The sequence below is a fragment of the Anas platyrhynchos genome, chromosome 8 (assembly GCF_047663525.1).
Source record: "Anas platyrhynchos isolate ZD024472 breed Pekin duck chromosome 8, IASCAAS_PekinDuck_T2T, whole genome shotgun sequence".
In the NCBI taxonomy this organism is placed as follows: domain Eukaryota; kingdom Metazoa; phylum Chordata; class Aves; order Anseriformes; family Anatidae; genus Anas; species Anas platyrhynchos.
Window position 1 is genome coordinate 15,860,828 of NC_092594.1, and position 20,345 is coordinate 15,881,172.

The 20,345-nt window shown below is 39.7% G+C and overlaps 1 long non-coding RNA gene across 2 annotated transcripts; it reads left to right on the forward strand.

Moving 5' to 3' along the window:
* Window positions 1-309: 309 nt before the first annotated feature.
* LOC119717661 (uncharacterized) lies at window positions 310-13,360 on the forward strand. Of its 2 annotated transcripts, XR_005267664.2 has the most exons (5): window positions 310-563; window positions 3,388-3,488; window positions 3,897-3,960; window positions 9,970-10,036; window positions 11,958-13,360. It is a non-coding gene; the product is annotated as an uncharacterized lncRNA (long non-coding RNA). The 2 variants fall into 2 exon arrangements; XR_005267663.2 differs by lacking the exons at window positions 3,388-3,488; window positions 3,897-3,960 and having other exon boundaries at window positions 323-563.
* Window positions 13,361-20,345: the final 6,985 nt, after the last annotated feature.

Genomic DNA, 20,345 nt, shown 5'->3' on the forward strand with positions numbered 1-20,345 from the left:
ACAAGAAACTAGACAAGAGTATGTATCAGAAAACACTATGGAGAAGAAATAACAGGAAAAACATGCAATGTTTTTTGAGGGAGATATTCACGTCTAAAATTAGCTATCTGAGTGATGTGAGTCAGGACGGCCTCACATGGAACAGCTAGTTGTTCCTGCCTTACTGTAGATACAGCTTAACAGCTCATTTAGCAGCTGCTGATGATTACAGTCATGAATCTCTATTGATTTGGGGCTGCCCTACGTGGAAACAGGTGATGTGGTAACTAGTATTTGAGCATCTAACTGCAATTATATAGAGATGATGAAGTTTCTGGAGGTTTTGAGTGGAGGAAGGGGGTGTATTCAGAGGAAGGGAAGTGTTCTGGAAATTTTAAAGTGATGAGTTTATTTTATAGAGGGTACTTACATAAAATACACAGCTGAGTGACTTAGGAAGTAACAGCTGTGCTGATTTTACCTATTTAATCCACTAACAGGATTTTTTGCACCTGAGCAACTGAGGCTAAAGCACTCCTGTAGCAAGTTCCTGCAGTACAGATGGTTGGATTTACAACTTGCAGGTAAATTAAGTGGGATTCCAGTATAGTGAAACATTGTTTTAAGTGTTCAAGTTTAATGAATTGAATAATTGCTCACATGTTATCAGAAGCTTCCTGCAATGTTGGCCTGAACCCCTTCAGGGAGAGGAATGAACAGAAGTTGGGTTTCTGGCATCCCAGCTAATGTCGCTTTGCTTGCTGCCAATGGTAGCTGTACTTTAAAGTAAAGATTGTGACCTCTGCTCAGCCTGTTAGAGACACAATTTAGAGTAGCCAAGCCTGAATGAATACTATGATGATGTTCTGTGTAGTACAGTGCCTAGAAGTGATATTTCTCAGGAGTTGTTTGCAGGCAGCAGTGACCTTGCTCTGCACACGTGTTGGGCTGTTGAGAAGGGACAGCACTCTTGCTGTCAGACCCAGCAGTTTGTTAGGCTTGTCTGCAGGGCCAAGAGTCTTATTTCAGGATTTTTGCTATATAACTTACAACTTGTGAGCATCCTGGAGAATAGGTAAGAACATGTGTCTGATTTGATAATGAGCAAGGCCAGCTTGCTTCTGCTTGGCAAATATAAGGACAACCCATAGGTTTATTTTCAGACTAAAATATATCAGGCCAGAATACACTTGTGTTGTGTCTCTTATCAGTTCTATTTCTTCTTTGTATTTTCCATTATCTTTTGATAAGGACTTGATTATAATGCTTCCCATAACTGGTGAGAAATATGCCTGGGGAGCAGGGGTATAGATTTGGACTGCTACCAGGAAGGAGGACAGAATGTACTCACTGCTCAGTAATTCATTAAAGCTAGTACACACAGCAGGGCATGTGGAGCTGATGCTTACAGTTTGACTAGGAACATTTCTCAGTGTTACACAGAGATACGTGCATACATTTTTTTTGTTCTCACTGCTTCAAACCCATCTTTGTGCTGTGTCTGGGAAAAGAATCTCTAGCAAAGGTTTGCATACACCACCTTCTGCTGTCTGTGTGCCCTCTACCCTGGGATGCTCAATAGAGAGCAATGCTAGTAGATCTGAGCCCACACCTGCTCCAACAAGCTTCTCCTTTGCTCTTCTGGCACTTAGTGAGCTGCACTGGCTGCTTATCTGTGAGATATGTTATGTTACTGAAGCTGTTTCCTTGGGCAGGTACATGACCATCTCAGAAATAAATGTGTGCCTTTTCATTATTACTGTGTGGCACTCCTGTAGCTTTCATATAATTCAGTTTTGAAATCCAATGTGGAGCCTGGGAGTGACTCTAATTGCTGTAGCATTTTAATCACATTATGGCACGTGTGATGATGTACAACATATGCTTTAGAACGAATAAAGAATGGCTTTTGTTTTGTTACTGACAACATTAAATACATCAAAAAAAACCTGAGGTATTATTTTGTTGTATGATCTGTTACATCTGCATCTACTGTGCATAGTATTGCTATGCAGACCTCTGCCTTGGTGAGGAGTGCATTTAGTCCTCCAAGTAAGAAAAAGCCATCAATATACCTGTTACTTATATTTGCAGCTCTGTTCTCCAGACTTGATTATTTTCAGATTTGGGCATCACAAGAAATGACTTATTTTCTCCACCCAAGTCATGTTTATATGAAAACTACACTGCCTCTAAATTCGCACAAGTGATGTTAGGTGTTCCATGCAAACATGAAGCCTGAGAGTTTTTTTACTTTGTTTTTTCTTGTATAATGCATTTTGTAGTCATTAACAGGGAGAGGGGAGGAAGTTATATTACAGGTTCTTTCTTAGATTAAAATTAGGCTGCAGATGTGTTTTAAAAGCCTTTTACAAATTAAAGGGTCAAAAAAGTCAATAGATAAAGAAAATATAATAATCAGCATTTTTTGTGATCATTTTTCATTATTGTAATGTCTCATCTTGAAGAGAATAAATGTCAGACAGCATGCTTCCCTACTTCCATCTGAAGTAATTTCTTGATAACAGTTGTAGAAGATTGGTGTAGGAATGTTTTTGATACTGCAAATGTATACAAAATAATATTATGTATGCCTTTTACATCAAAGAAACCAACCTGGGCTTAACAAATTACTCTTCTTGCTAGCCTTCCTTGAAGCAATTTGGCACTTGCTTTATTAGCTGAAGTTTGACATAATTATGTTTTTTGATATATTGCTACTATGTCATAGGAGATAGTATCTGAAATAGCAAAACAGGGCAACAATAAGTGTCACCGAGAATTAATGTTCCGGTTATAAATCTGCAAGCAAATCTGAACAGTTTGTTCTGAGATACTTTGTACTTCTGTCCAAGACAGAAAAGCAGTGTTGGTAAGCTGCTGAAAGTTGTGTTTGTGTGTATCGTGTGTGAATGCGTGGCTATTTTGTGTTTTATATCCAGACTGATCTGAATGTGGTCTGAAGTTGGTACAGCATTGCTGGTCATTACGAGGCTAATGGGGAACTAATTGCTGGCTTTAATTTTATGTTGGAGATCAGGCTTGATGTTCCCATCCTATCTTTTATGCGTGATTTTTTTGCAAAACTCATCTCACAAATTGCCTTTAATTTCTTTTATAAAATAAAAATGATGCTTACTTAATCTACCAGGAGACCGGAAGGATTTTAGATGGCTAGTGACCATTAACACCACACCCTGGATGAAGCTGGATTAAAACCTCTCCATCTCTAAACTCTGCCTCTTTGAATTTCTCTCTTCTTGAGAGACAGGATTGTTCACCTCTTCCTTTTCTAAAGTACTTTCAAAGATACATTTTCACACTTTCTTTCCAGAAGCTAGAAAGAAAACGTGGCTTAAAATGTAACCCCAAATTGATTGATCAAAAAATTTCCTTCTGTTATTTCAGTTTTACCATGGGCTTGGTGTACTAGCAGGGCACACATTGTGGCTTGGACACAGTAGGAAAGGAAAGAAGATAAAAGCACCCACCACTTACTCCTCTTGACGGTGATCCTGGGCAGGGGGAGGAGGAGGGTTGTCTCAGCAGGCTGGCATTTGCTACTGAGGTGTTGCACGTGGCTCTGCTCGGCTCCGGGAGCTGCATGATGCAGCTGTGCAGTGCAGCCCCATGCACTAGGGGAAGCAAGCAAAAGTTCCCACTGCAGAGATCCTCCTGAGGTAGCAATGTTGGTGGAGAGGGGTGTGTAATTTTTACATCGCTACTTCTGTATTGCTTTAAATTGTGTTGTAGAAGCCGCCCTTCTGTTTGCCAGCTGTCACCTTCCCTTGTCACCTTCTGGTTCCTTTCCTTGATAAAAGTTATCTGTATGAACAAGGCTCGCTAATCTCACCAGGTAGCAAGCGCTCTTTCTCCTGCAGCTGAGACTTTGTGAATTTTTTGCCTTACCCCAACAGAAAACCTGACAGAGATCACGAGTGGTCTTCTGAAGGCGCCACTGAATAAATGTTTGTGGTACAGGTAGGTTCCCTGAATGTGTTGTGCTCTTTCCAAGTATACCAGAGGAAGTATGCCTCATCGACTAGGGACATCTGTGGTTCTACTGAAAAACAGAAGAATGAATAAACAGAACAATTTATTTAAACAAAAAGGAAAAAAAAACACCCCTTTCTCCCAGGTGCCAGAAGCAGTGCTATTTGCTTCTATCTTCTATTTGCACAGTACCAGTGTCTGATACCAATTATAGCAGTAAGTAGGTGTTGCCCATTTCACTCTTGTTATTAGCTTTTCTGTTCCGAGTTTCCTAGTCCGTGTAGGATTGCCTGGGAATGCTAGGTTCATTCTCGTGGTGAATTCATTGCAGTCAGTTGATTTCTGAGTAGGGTTGTGGCCTGTATCTGATAAAAGAGAGATCAGCAGTGTTGTGTTATGCATGATGAGGAAATAACAAGGGCAATCTCTTTATCTCATCTGAGTGTCTGGAGAGGATTCTTATTTGTGCCTGTCTGATTCTTTAAACTTCCGCACTTAAACACGAGGCTGATCTTCTCCTCAATTACACATCTCATTTGCTGTTGGATCGTTTTCTAAATAAATTTGATAAACCTATGTAGTAATTGTGCTCTCGTTTTCCACTTATGCCTTTGATTTCCCGTTATTTTCATTGAAAGACTTGATGACACAAGAAGGGAGCTAGAGCCATTCAGCAGATCCATATGATAAATAACGGAACACTTTACTTACGGCAAATATCACTTGGAGATATGTAATTTAAAGATGTAGCTGATGAACTTCAGCTTTCTTGTCCTTCCTTCCCGTATTCATCTATAGACCTGCAAACAAATTTCTTAAAAACAACCATTGTAAGGTTGGTTTCTTGTCTTATTCCAGTCCGTTTCCATAAACAAACCCAAAGCAAAATTCATGTGGCTTTTAGCTGCAAGCTTTCACTCTTGTCAAAAATAAAAAGTTGAACGCTTCTCATGAAGCTGAACACATCAGCTGCCCTGGCTACAAACCCTGTGTGGTATATAGGAGACCTGGCTCCAAAACCCACCTTTCTTCTTTCTTTCCTTTTTCCCTCCTGTCCTGCTCTCCAGAAGTCTGACTAAAGCAGCAGATTGCTGCTTAGCTTTGTGCAAATGAACTTATCAGTCGTTTTTTTCCATACAGCAGTTGAGGGTGCTGATTAAATGGTCATTTCAACCAGGTTTTTGTCTGAATGTGAAGATACACTGTGGAATAACCTAAACGTGCCTTTAGAAATTTGAGGTGTCTACTCTGGGTTTTGAATGAGGCACGGGAAGGACTGGCAGCTAGTCATTGCCTGTGGTATGACTCCTGAAAAACACAAAACTGACAGGTGTCATTCCTAGCTTGCACTCGGCCTTAGTTAAACATTGGTTTAACTCATTGGTTAACTTCATTAACTCTTTCTTAATGAACCTTTTGGTAATTCATAATTGTGCTTTGTGAGATGGCCTGGACAGTTTGTGCTTTACAGGAGAAACTTTTCTGATACTGATGTTGTGATCACAGCGCTCATCTCCATCAGCAAGTGGGGATGAAATCAGGTGTTCCCAGCAGCCTGAGTGAGCCCTGGGAAAAACATGCAGCTAAAACTAAGCACATTAAGAGCCTCAGCCACTACCGGTGTCCTGAGCAATGTCTATTTTATTTGATTTTGAAATAGCTGGTTTTCGAGACTAAACAAAAACCTGCTTCATAAAGGCTAGTTTATTTCTGTTGCTAACATTGGGTCTATGCTGAGCTCGTCCTGGGTCTTGGATTATTTTCTGATCTGCTGCTGATAAACCATAATTTTGGAACTAGTGCACCAAATAACTTATAATAACAAAAAAAAACAAATAATTAATAACTGAAACGTCTGCTGTGCAGCAGTCATGTTCTCTTTTTTCCATTGTTGAGCCAGCACTATGAAATACTAACTTACTGTAAGGGTATGTTACCATCTAATGTTTTGTTCATTTATCCAGTGTCAGATGGTTCAGTTTTTCAGCAGCATTACCACGTGGAACTCTCCGGTTTTCTTGATTTTCATCCTTTTAACTAATTACTCCACGTCACCAACACAATGACTCACCCAATATGCTGAAGTTATTTGGTAATATTCCTGGAATACTATTTTAAACAGTCTTTCTGAGAAGTTGCCAACTAATACTGACATACTCTTACTCAGCAGATCTACTCCTCTTATTCATTAAAACTTATTCCAGTTGACACTAGAGGCAGCATGGTCCTTGCTACATTTTGTTCCTGGTAAGCTTTTGGTCAAATACATCAATTTCCAGATCTGTGGTATCACAGTGCCAGATCTGTGTGGAAAACCTGCTCTCTTCAGACATCTCCAACAATAAAAGCGATCTCCAGTGACACTGCAGTAAAGTTTAATCCCGTTCCCTCAAAACTGCAGAATTTATGCACACAGACAGGAGAGGAGGGTAGAAAAGAATGGCAAGGTGACTTACATGACTTTGTGTGAGTAAAGCATTAGAAAAAAATCCATGTGTATTACCTTGCATCTTGGAAATAGCAATGTCTAACCTATTTGTTGATGCAAATTCCAGCAATGGCCAGACAGATTCATAACGAGTGCTCTGGATTTTACAAGGCAGATACAGCCAGTTCTGTGTTCTGCTCCCCCTCCCTGTGAGCAATACAGGAACAATTGATTATGCAAAAAGTTCTGGAGTTGTAATTTCTTGGATGAGGGTTGTCTGGTGGCAACAACTGTTGCCAAAGCAAAACCCAGTGTTTTATACATCTCTTTAAAGAGATTTAGACACCTCTCTTTAAATTGTTCCTGGAAAACTGTGGTGGTGGAAGGTATTGTTTTGCAATTGGCCAGTTATAAGCTTGCATGCTTTCCAGTTGTATAGCCTCTGTGAAGAAAAGGATCATTTCTGAAAAATCCCTTCATGACCTCTATTGGTAAATCAATGTGATTTCTGGCTCCTCGCCAAACCTCAAGGTTGCATCCTTCCGTTTGGAGTATGCCTTGCTAATGCTGAGGATGCTGTATTGTTGCATGTTGTCTCTTCTAACTGGAATAAGTGTGATTTTTTTAATTTTTTTTAAGAATTATTGGATTTTTCTTTTTTTAGCGATGCTGAATGAAGGGCTCGGTAGGTAGCCAATATTCCAAAACACCTAGGCATCATACACATACAGTTTTGAAGAGTAAACAAACATGTAAAAGTTACTGAACTTCTGTGAGCAGTACTTAATTAGCTAATGGCTAGATTTGAAGGGTAATTTGCAGATTTAACTGCCCTTTTCTTTTTTTTCCCCTTTCATTCTTTATACTGGCAGCTATGGATGAGACAGGGGGAAGGCTTTATGCCAAGCACTAACCATGCTTTGCCATATGATGAGGGACCAAGTTGGTTTTATGTTGTTGGTCATCAGATCATGCAGAAGAGCACCCAGTCAGCAGGCTGGGTGCTTAAAGATGTTGGGAATTCACCTCTCCTCTGTGCCACCACCTGCAATAACACTGACTAGATGAGACAGGCTGGAAGAGCTGTGTTAGAAGTAGAGCTTATCTTCCTGCTAGAGGAAATTAATGTCCTTCAAGTAACGACTTGAAGGGAACTGTTCAGCTGGCCACATCTAGAGGAGTTATACAAATATGAATTATTTGAATACAAATTATGAAAAATTCCCTTCCAGCTATTTTCCTTCCTTCAGATAAGGGGCCCTAAACTGACTTAGTATGCTCATCAGCATGTGATGCTATTTCTTTTGACATTGCTGCTTGCTGTATTTTTTTATTACTATTTTTATTTAGAAAGTAAAAGAAGCTTATCAATACTTCCTGGAGGGACAGAATTGCAATTCCAATTTGTGTAAAATTTCATCAGTTGTCTATTTATAGACAACACTTATTTATAGACAACACTTTTCATGCTCTTATTTAGCTTATTTTAGTTCATGTTGGAACTTCAAAAAAATATATTTTTATATTATTTCCCCCTTCTTTACACTTATCTCAGTGTTAATTCATTCATTTGTGACTAATAGCTGGCTGGTTTCCAGAATTCAGAAATCTCTAAAGAAACCTGAGACAGAGCCATGTTGTTTACAGTAGTGGGAAGAAATAAGTGGCATCTCTCGTGGTAGCAGCTTTTTAAATTACTAAAAGGGAACACAAGTGACACAGCTTAATGAATATTTATTAATGTGCTAGAACAGGATGAGCTGCTTGATTGGCTGCTGTGTGTTCTGTAACGTGCACGTACCCATTATGGTTTTGGCAATATCAGCTATTAGCCACGTCACCTTCCTTTTGTTAAACAAACTGCTGTCTTCACAACGGGGAGGTAATTATGAATTTTTTGCTGTGAATGGCTTGTTGGGGTTGCCTCATGTGGCCAAGACTGTGACAAGACCAAGGACAAGTGTAACTTTTGGCAGGTTTCCAGTCTAACTTGGACTGAGGCAGAAAAGCAACTTTTAAGTGCTTTTAGGAGTTCTTTATCAGTAATGAGAAAAGAATTCCTATAAGGAAGCTGTCAAGGTTTAACAAGTTTTAGGCCTTTTAACGTGAGATAGAAAATTCTAAGAATTAGACTTGGACAGTTGTACAGAGTATCTTCAGATATTTTTTTAGCTTGGTTCATTAACTGAGCCCTGCACAATCCTGACACTTCAATTAAAAGCACAGGTATCAAACACACCTCTAAAATTTGAACAGTCTTCTGCCTTTTTTTTTTTTTTTTTAACTTTCTATCAAGATAGCCTATATATAAAGAAATTGAAATAAAAATTAGTTGCTATGCCGAACAGTTAGTGTGAGCAACAGTAAGAGAAGCTCCTTGTCCATTTTCTACACAGGGGTTCAGTCCTCCTTAGGTGAGTGATCTCTGCCTGGTGACTGCAAGCTGATGAAGGCACAGCTCAGTGCCCTAGCATGTGTGATGCCTTGGTGTTTGTGAACATCCAGATGCACTTGGTGAGAGCGGTGTGAATGTTGGGTCAGCAATGAGCTGTGCTTCGTGAAAAGGGCTGTGCAGACTCAAGGCTGGGGGCTGGAATACCTCCTCTACAGCTTCAGGTCATGTCACCTGTAGACTGGCCCCCCTAGCTGGTAATTCTGCTGCATTTTGGAGAGGAGGAATCGCTGTCTGGTCCTCTTACTGTAGGGTATGAGTCTTGGGCTTAGTCTCCTCAAAGTGCCATGGAGGCCTGTATTTCAGTCCTTTCCTTGGTACGTTAGGTGTCAGCGAGGGATGCCTTGCAGAGGATAAAATGGGCCTACAGGCCCAATATTAGTCATCTGATAACCAACTGATACCAAACATTTTGTTTCAAAGTATTTGACTGCTGTTTGCCACTGTAATTGGTTGGCTTAGGTTTGCTGTCCAGGAGGCTGGCCTGCTCTACAGCCGTGATGCCCAGTGGGTGGATGTTGTGAAATGGCGGCCTAGGCCTGCTGGGTTTAGCATTAGTAGTTTAAGCTTTGTTCAGAGAACTTCAGGCAAAGGCTCAGTGATGGTGACCACCCTGGAACTTGTGCTCTTGATATCTGTCTCAGCTGACACAGCTGTGACAGCTTTCAGCAGACAACATCAGAAAAGTCAGCAATGTCAGTTCTTTGTGCCTATACAGTGTGTTTGTGTTAGAGGGTGCTGCTATGGTGGAGGTATGGGAACAGGCTTTTCTGGAGGCATGAGAGCACACACAGGGTATTACTAGGTCACAGATCAGTATGGAGGTTTCTTTCCTAAAGAAAGATAGTCTTTCTTTAAGACAATTCTGGTCTAAAATTGTCTAGTGCTAAATTCCCCAAGGCTTGAAGCCCCTGGGGAATATGCAAAATAGATAAAGGCCTCTAAGGCCTCTTGATTTCTTCTCCTGCAGTCCTCTGAGAGGAAAGCACTCAGCTTTGGGTGGTATTCCCATACTGAATTGTAGCAAGCAGATAATAATAAAGCAATAATTAAATACTGTGTTGGGGAAACTTCCTTCTGTATTGTAATTGTAAGAATCTCCATTTTTTTTTGGTAGAATTTGTCTGAAGACACTGAAGATGGTTGACATGCACGGATCCCTTTCCCTTGCAGGATCATGTTAGGTAACTATTCAGCACTTTCAGTACTTCTAGAGTTACAGACAGATGGCCCAAAAAAAAAAAGTGTGGGGGGGGGGGGGGGGCAAGCAAGGCTCCCTTGTCATGGTGGCACTTCGCACACTTAAGGCCCTATGCCAGATGATTTCATGTTCCAGCTGTTACTGAAAAGGCTAGCTGCTAGGCCCAGGTGTTCGTCTTATTTCTCTAACACCAGAACTTCAATCTGCTTTTATGGGTTAATTCTCAGAGTGTCTGGAGAAGGTGAAGTTTCTCTTCTCTCTGTGAGAAGGATAAAAAGCAGTAATGGGAAATTAGACCTATCCCGCCATAGGCACACCCAAGGATTCTGCCTTCTCTTACTGACAAGGCAAGCTGCATATGGATTCCTTAACCTCTAAATAGAACTGCACATGGAGCAGGATAATATGTAGCCCTAACAAAAGGCAGATAATTCCCCCCACTTTTCTTACTTAACATATATATAGTTATGATCCCTGTTTGTTTTTGTGTGTGTGTATATATACACATGGGGTATATTATAAAACAGTTTCTCTCTAACCTTGCCTAACAGCTCTTGTTAACTTTTAGAAGACTGACAATTACTACTCTTACCTAATCAGAAGTAGCACCTGAATATCTTGGCATGTTGAGGCCTTGTGTACAACATTCTTACAGTGGTAAATAAAGCCACATTGTTCTTCAAAGCTGAATGGCGGGGAGAAATTTTCTTTCCAGCAGCTGCTGCTTTCCAGTTACTAAAAGAAACCAGCAATGACATACCCCAGTACTTATTGATAAACAGTTATCAGGTAGGGAAGTGAGAGGAAACTAGCTGGCAGAGGAAGCTTTTGCTTGATTTTTTCCCCAGGTGGAAAAGATAAGGAAAAATATATAATAAGTCTAATTGTATAACTTGTGCTGTGCTAAGAAAGCTCTTAATTTAAGCTATTTAAAACACCGCATTCTTCTCTAAGAAGAGAAAAAGTATATAGTTTAAGAAAAATAACGCAAAACATATTACTCATGCTGAGAACCAAGAACGGCATGCACATCAACCAGCACAAAGCATACCCGACATGACTGGGCTAATCAGAACCTTTCGTGAGGCCAGATGCTTCTGCTGGCATGAGGGGAATAAAAGAAAAACCCAAGCAGAAAACAAACACCTCCCTTCTCAAGAAGGTACTTGGGGAAAGGCTGATGCAGTAATAACTTGACAGGTAAAGGAAGGATGTAAGTGTTTTACTTACTCTGACCACCACTCCCTGACAGTAGTTATTGTACATCTCCATCTGTTACCTGCAGTTCTAGGAGGGCTTTGACATCATCTTTGACTACATAGAATTGCTTTGGTATATTAGATTAGTAGCTGGCTAATGTAATCCGTGTTGAATAGTAAAAAGATGAGTTACAACAGCAGGTTGTGCAGATGTGGTAAGGTTGTAGAGATACCATTATACTTGAACTAAAATTTCTCCCACCAAACATATGGGTTACATGTCTAAGAACAAAAGTTAGAAATTGTAATTAAACAGCAAAGCCAGACTTCAGTATTTTGTGATAGGATCTTCAACAAAGAACAAGAAAATCAAGAAACAAGCACTGAAACAAATCTTCATGTACACCAAAAAGGCTACTTTTTTTTTTTTTTTTTTTTAATGCTGTTAGTGAGTTTACTCTTTTTTGGAGCCCGGTTTTTATTTTTGGTGTGATTAAATTATTGTGATAAGTATCTCCTACTTTAAGCTGCTGAGAAATACCTTTCAGATGTCTTTGCTTTCAAACTGATGCTTGACAGTGTTCCTTTTAAAAGCATGAGTTATGAAATGGAGCAAAGCATAAGATTTATGGTTACATGACAGAAATCGTGAACTGTATTTACTTGCTGCTTTTCCCTTCTCTGTGGGTAATTCTGGCTGAACAGTAATGCCAACTGAAGGATGGTCCCAACTGAATGTTAAGTGATGGAGAGATACAACTGGTCCTTCTGCCTGTTGAAATCAATGCAGCACTGAGGAGGTCAGAAAGGGTATAAAAGGGCATAATTCGCACATCTCATGTTTTTCTTTAAATGCTCTTCTGTTCATGGAGATACCCATGAAATCTCACTGATAAATTTACCACTGATAAATTCTTTTGCTGTCCTCATGCATGCCCGCATGCTGCTTCTTGTTCATTCCCTTTCCTGACCAGTACAGGTCAGGACCAGTGCAAGACTGAGACAGGAATAAAATATAATGTACCTTAAATTGTTCTATTCTACATGAAAGCCGTTCACGTTGTCACTTTGTTTTTGAAGCACCACTTTGTGTTTTGTTTCTCTTGCTCTTTTCTGACTGATGCTGCAGATATGAGCACATGCCTACTTGTGATACTGTGCTTCTTTTTTCTTTGCTTGTCTGAGTCTGTTCTAGGATTATTTCTGTGTGGTAGTGTGGTCATATCTGCTATTTCATTGTAATGCTGGAGTTAGGTGGAGTACAGTTCGTGCTTTTAGCTTCAGTGAACTTTATCATTCATTAATTGCCATGGACTTAAATTATTTGTTGATGTAAATTACTTCTAAATCTCTTACTTCACACTCAAAATTACGATAATTGTAAGTAGATGAACTGCAATGACAAACCTAATGATGCAATTGCTTCCTGATAGAGCTCTTTAGATAAGAGGCAATAACAACTTTAGTTTTGTCAGTGTCTCTAAGGACTGTATTTTTTTTTTTTTTTCATCACATAAGACATCTATACCTATCCAAGCTGGTCTGATTTGTACATCTATCAGTAGAGCTGCTTGGCCAAAGAAAGAGTGGTGCTCCAAACAAAAAGATAAATAGCCAATATGGAAAATTGATCAAAAGCAATTTTATTTCATTGAGAACAAAGGAGTGTTGAGTTTCTATATGAATGTTTCATATGGGGTCTGAATTACACAGTGTTGCAAAGGGGACGCAAATACTTTCCTCATTGCTTTGCTAATACGATTGCAAATCTGGACAAATACGACAAATATGATGAATCTTATGTCTCGCTGTTCCAATATATGCCACAACTGTGCACAAGCTGGGAGGAAGAAGAAAACTTTCAATCTCCATATAAGGTAGACTTCTAAATGTGAGTGGTTTAGAAAGTTTTGTGTTAGACAAAATGGGAAAGCAGAGTCTTTTTATAGTTTTGTTCTTCTTCATTTTTAGCTCTTGTTATTCTGGTCTTGCAGGAGCCAGTGTACTAATTAAATCATTCTGCCTTCTGAAGCCTGTTGGTCATATTTTAATTGTGCTTTCAATGATTTTTTTCAAATAAAATGGAATGAGAAAAGTCTGTTGGAAAACTTTGTGATTTATATTTAGATTTTTGGTGCAGTTTGCTTCTCTAAATGCCTCTGTATGCCTAATTGCTTAAGCCTCATTGTTTCTGAGCTGTATTAAAGACACTTCTAATATAAAAATATAGAATTATACAGTCTTACTGAAATAGAAACTATAACTTAGGATGGCTTGATATGGTGATGTGGATATTCTGACCTTTAGACAAATTTTAGAAGCGTCTTGCTAAGTAGTTGGGTTTTATTCATGTTGTCTCTGTTCCTTTGAACGCTTCACAATTGCCTGTAACAGCACAGCAGTAGCATCTAAAACCCTCCTGTAACTGGTAGATTACAGAAGTACAAAGGGGCTTTGGCTACCCCTGAGGGATGGGGCAGTGTTCGGCTCCCCAAGTAAAGCAGGTGCCCATGTAGCTTTCTGCTCCCTGAGGTGCACAACATGGCCGCCTTGGGGCAAGGCCTGCACCCCTGGGGGCAGCTGGAGGCCTTCCACAGCTTACCCAGCGTGTCTGAGAGACTCTGCTCCAGCTCTTATGGCTGGCAGCAGGTTCAACAAGGGCGTAGGCCCTGGGTAGTAAAGAACGAGGTAGAGGTGATGCTGGCTGTGAGCCGGCCTTCTTCCAGGCTCTTCTGCTGTTCAGATAGGGCTGTGCTTCCCCAGGAAACAGCATGCTAAGTTCTTCATCTAGCTAAGTTTCTTACCTGCTGACATTTCAGCTCAGTGGCTCCTTCACAAGTTCTCTAAAACAGAAGGCCCTAATGCCCCCAAGGTTTTCCAAGACGACTACTGGCATTAGCATAATATAAATATATGACAGTCTAGTCCTCTGTGTCCAGAAATCCTTCCAAGTTACATCATGGCTAAAACCTCACTGCTTCAGAGTCATGAGATGTGCTTTTATCAAATCAATTTCTCTACAATTGTTGTAAACTTCTGCTAGTGGGGCCAGATAGTTCTTGGCACTGGTACTCTTTCTTCTGCTGATGTGAAGTGCAGGCAGGGCAGATTAGCACCTTGCTACAAAAGGCTGTAGATGTATTCTGGCTGGCTGACTTCACTTGTAAACCTTTTGATGCTGGGTAGAAAAAGCTATTTTTGTAGCCAAAATGGCTGACAGAGCCAGTGCAGGTACAAAAGTGAAAAAAATTCTTCAGAGAGTTGTGGAAAAAAACAAACAAAAAAACAAACAACAAAAAAAAAAACACGCTGGATTATTTAGATCACTAGCTTCATTATAACACTGCACAGTGATCAAGAAATCCAGACTGAGTTGCTAGAGACAAAATGATAAGCGTGCTCTTTTAAGCTCTTTTATCAATGATTAACAGTTAACTCCTTGTTTGCAGAGCAGTTGACCCTTTGTCAAGGCTGTTGGAGCAGGTAACTTGTCTGCTGGATTTCTTCCTTGTTTCTTGGTGTCACCTCTGAGGCTGGAAAAAAAAAAAAAACTGTACCTTAGGAAATTCTCTAGAAAGGCAGAGCATAATTATCGCAGCAACTGTTTTTATTTTTACAGCAGTTTCTATTACTTTTATGACTGATAGTAGAGGTGGATTTTTCCTTCTCTTCAATACTCAGCAATGTAAGACTATCTGGTTTTAAATGTCAGTGAACAGTTCATCCAGTGCACTCCAAGTGCAAAGACAATACAGGCTTATCATCCTCTGAGCAATTTTATCCTGCCTTAGCACTAACTACGTTGCTAGGAAGTAATTGCCATGCTGATATAGCAGCAATAGAAGTTTAACTAAAGCAGACCCGGTGTAATTTGCTCTGTGGGACTCTTGCTGCATTTGTATTCTGGAACTGAACTTGATAACATGTTTGGTGTTCACCCTCCTGATCCAGTAACTGCTCCACGTGAGGATGTCGGAGTGGATGTGCAGGCCAGGTTGGACAGGCCAGGAAACCCACGTGTTCTGTAGGCGTCCTACATGAAACAAAACAGCGCTTCTGGGGAGGCTTTGTGGTGCGTGAACTTGCCAATAATGGTGCTTTGGGCCATTCTGTTCGACCTGGCTGTGAGACAGGCGGTGGTAGTGCTGCAGGGTGCTCCAGCCCTGCCTGGACTGCAGGGAGCTCCTTAAAACAGCCTCAAGGCTGTTGCTGCCAGAGCAGAGATTTGTCCAACAGGGCTATGAAGCGTTGGCTGTTAATCTAGAACCAGTTCAGGATTCATATACCGTAAATTGTGTTATCTTAAAAGTATAACAAATAAAAAATCTTGAAGTATGACAGTGTTAAGTGTGCTTTAGGGGCAAAAAGTAAGCATTGAATGTTTAAAAAAAAAAAAAAAAAGAGTTTAAAAAATGAAAAGAAGTAAGAAAAATGTGAAAAAGTAAGTAGTGAATGAAGAGAGGGCAGATTTTAAAAAAAAAAAAAAAAAAAGGGGGGGGGGAGTGGAGTTTGGGCTGAGATAGCTACACAAAGAAAAACTGTACTGGAAAACAAGAGTGGGATGACCACCAACAGAAACAGTGGTGAAATCACAGCTAAAATTGAGAAGTAGTGAAAGTTGACAAGATAGAACTTCATTGACTGTATTGGCACCTGAAACTGAAATGAGATTATAAATATCAATTATCAAGTCATCTTTCATTATTGAAACACTAATTTGAAACACCAGACAAAACTCAGCAAAGAAAACACATGGTCAAGGGTTCACAGGCTGGAGGTTCTAGAGGCTTCTAGATTATTGTTACTTTTGAATATATATGTGTGTATATATATTATATATATGTATATATATATATATAAAGTTATGGACTTGAACTAAACTAAGCAATTCTTGGTCTTATTGTGGTTTAACCTGGATAGCAGCTACGAACTGTCTTGGGAGAAAGTAATTAATAGAAAATATTGATGATTCCTACTGCAGAAGTGATATCATCTGTCATGGTACTGAATGAATCATTAATAATTTACCAGAGCACGTGAATGGCAGGTCTTTATAACTGCAGATGTCTGGAAAACTGCTTTTAGAACTTGAATTGAAAGACGTTTTTTTTCCTTGTGTATTTTTGCAAGTAAAGTTATAGTTTTGTGCTGTTTGTTTTTTTCACCACCAAAGCAAAGGCAAAGCAAATCAGGACATAATAAGAAGGAAATACCTCCATGAAATGGAGTATGTAACCATTTCTTCAGGGGGGGAAAAATAAAAATAAGGATCTTGTTCTATTTGCTCACCTGTTGTTACTGAGGTGATTACTGGAATCACGGTTTGCAGACAAGAAGTGTGGGAGAAAAAACTATTTGCCTTGGCTGGTGCTGTATGTAGCAATAGAGCTAGTGATGGATGTTCTGGGAAATTTTTGACTTATCAGTCTGAGACTAGTGAGATAGGCAAGCCAGAACACAAAGCAGAGGTAACTATTTAAATTAGTCAATAGATGAATGCAGTTTTCCTTCAGGACTTGGCAAATAAAATGACAATTTGTCATTTCTGATTATTGGCACTTCTGGCGTTTCCAAATGCAATCTTTTCAGCTGTGCTTTCACACTATACTGTAGGCCTTTTTACCAGCCCAGCAGAACACATGCTTTTACCACAATGTAAAAATCTTCTGCCCTTTGCAGCTCAACAAACAGGCAGTGCTTATACCAAGCCTTTGCTGGGACCTCTAGGTTTGGGCTCACTGACTTAAAGCAGAGGCATGAGTCTGTGGGGTTGAATGATCTGCTAGGGGGTGGGATTATGGAAGAGGACCTGCTGTCCTGCCTCCTATCATTGATATAAATCCTCTGGTGTTTTTACCAACTTATCCTCAGGTTTGTGCATCCATCCTTCCATCATATTCTGAATGCTGTTTAGGGGGTAATCTGATAACTCATCTCCATTGGTACTTGCTCAGTTTCAATTGTTTGAAAACTTGGGCAGCTATTAAGTGACTCTCTATTGCAGAGAACAAAAATTGTATATAAAAAAAAAAACTTTTTCTGTGCTACATGATACCTAGTTGTTTGGATCGGAAACATGAAGTTGCGGGACTCTTGTTCTGGAACAAAACGTGCTCTTGCAGCTTTTCAACACGTGTTCTTTTCAAGCTCTTGCGAGCACCACAGAAGCCATTTGCCACATCAGATGCAAATGCTCTCCTTCTGAATTGCACCACTGCATGGTGGAGAGTCTGTAGGACTGCAGCTGTCCCACTGTCTGCAGGAAGTTTGTATTTGAAAGCAACCAAAACATCACGTTAGGTAACTCTGGCTGCAGGGAACCCAAGCCAGACCATTGAAGTAATGTATGAATAACCCCATACTTGGAAGAGGTGGAAAAACTTGTTTGTTTTTTGTGAGAAATTCATGCATTTCCCAGAGATTGGGCTGAGGAAGACTGTAGGATGAAAATGGTAGAGCACATCAAGAACTTCTATACACAAACACGATTTGCTCTCAAAGCTGTACAGTTACTCAGTGCTACTGACAACTTATTTAATGGATAATTCTACTGAGAGAGAGATTGCTACCACTGAAACTTCACTGTAGAAGACTTTGGGCAAGCCTGTGTTAGGCTTTCCCCAGTGCTGGTCCAGTCTCTGCACAGGAAAGGCCATAACCACATAAGCCAGCTGTCTAATCAGCATATGCAACAAAATGTTGTCTGGGGGGGATTTTTTCTTAGATCACACTCTTTCCCTGGTACCTAGTGAACATTAGACCAAATTAAACCTGCAGTTTCTGAAGGGACCTGTGATTGCAACAGCACTATATATGGCAGTACAGTCACTTCCCTTTCCTCAATTGTAGGCTCTTAGAAATCCTCACCTGCCCTGTAATTAATGCTAAACATCTCTGCTCCTATTATTTAAATCAGTTGACTACAGTACCGAATTCTGGATATCACTTCATTACTACACTTAGAGTGAGTTTGCCCATCTTTTATTTTCAGGGGTTTAAAGTTGGAAGGATCCAGAAATAATCTGGAAGTACAAAATCCTTGAGAGAAAAGCCTCCTAACAGTTTATTTTCAGAAGACCGCAATGCAGAAACACTGTACATTCTTATTTACCACCAATCTGTGTAGAAAAGAATAGTCTGTGCTATTTTTACAGTTTGATTTTGACTGGCTCTAAGTATATGCATATTTCTTACTTTACTTTTTAGATATTATATGCAATATGCATTTGTTATATGTTATTTATCATCACTCAAACACCAGGAGTGGATATAAAACACATGAAAACAGCACTATAATAATAGAGCATGAATTTCATCACTTCTATTAGGAAAGTAGGCTAATACAGGTCATGCTGCAAGACTAAAAGTTATCTAATTGTCACTTATTTGGGGGGGGGAATACTGGCCATCTGTCCAGCAAGTTTTAGGTCAGCAGTTTCCAGGACTGGATACAGTCAATTGGTGTAGTGGATTTTATTAATCTGCAATTTATCTTGCCAAACTTAATGTTTTTGAAAAAACTGCCATTGTTTTGATTTTTTTATATTTTATTGTTTCCTCTAAGTAAGAGGGAGGAATGAGAGAAAATTCTGCCAACTTAGCTATTTTGAAGCTTTTTTTAATCTATGTTAACAGTAGCTTTTAATGATTAATTCGAGCAAATGCCTTTTAGTGCTGTCTGCCAGTGGAAAGTGTATCTGAGCTTGTTCAAGTGCTATTAATGAAAATGCGAAAGGCAGCGAGTTGTTATTGCTGCTGCCATTAGTTACTGTTGTTCTGAATCATGTGATTTGATGCAATGCGCTGTTATTGCTGTGCATCTGGTAACGCAAAAGGAAAACCAAGCGAGAGAGAGAGATCTCTACCAGTTAAGAATAAATCTGTTTTAAGCTGGAAGAAGCGTACTATTTTCCCAGAACAAACAAAAAAAAAACTCTCCAGAACTTTTAGTCATTGTTCGATTTCTAGGAGGAAGTCTTTAATGTGGAACTGATAAGCCTGCCAATGATACGGGTTGTGACTTGTTAGCAAAATAAATCCAAAACATTGCATTGCCGTAAGAGTGATGAGTGATTTTTCTAGTTGTTGCTTCCCCCACCACACCCCTTCTTTTTGGTTCTGGATGATCTCCTTTCTGCAAGGAGAAAAGCACAGTATACCAACACACCACCTGGACAGCCCCCAGAGGCCTAAACAATGATTTATTCATTTTTAGGAGGGATTGAGGCTCTCCCTTAAAATGTGTTTGTGCATCATATTGCACTAGAAAGGAAAGTATCTTAAAATAACAGCTCTAGTTTCTCCTTGCTACAAGGTAGATGCTGCAAAAGCAAAACCCAGTTTTGTTCCTTTGTCTGCACTGACCTGTGTTTTCATGCTTGCCTGGTAAGGAAAAGACAAAAAAAAAAATAGATTGGGGAAAAATATGGGTGAGAACAAAAACTTACTATGGTTAGGTAGATGACACAAAGAAGTGCCATGAGCATCCTGTAGAAATCCTAGACTTTCTCAACATAGGTGAGACTGATTTATTGTGGTCACAGAAGTTGCCTTTTTGACCAGGCAGCCAAGTTATAGCTGAAAGTAAACTGTTAAGAAGAGTGAACTCTCAACATGGTTGAAATAACCTCAAATAATGTCAATTAAGTGTATCCGTTTGAATAAATACTTCATTTCTCTGGTAAAATCATCCCAGAGCATCCTGCTACTGGGGTTTATGGGGCTGCTGTCAGAATGACTCATTCTGTGGATTCCTTGGAATAATGCAGCTTGAGAGGAAACTCAAAAGGTTCCTGTTTTTCCATGGCTTTTAGCATCTATGCTTCAGTCCATTAAAATTGAGATCTCTTAACACTTCTAATGAGAATCAAGAAGGCATCGTCAGGTTAGTTTTTGAAGGAAACCCAGAGTACTCTGGTACCTGATTGATGCATCAGTGAGTCCCCTCTTACAGCTGGTGTGTGAGACAGACACCTGCTTTTGTTACAGGACGATATTCAAACCTCAGCTCTGCTTGTGTCTAGTTATTAGGGAACCTGAAGAGAAAGGGCTATATTTGAGAGTCCATACCAAGAAAGAAAAAAAAAAAAAGTG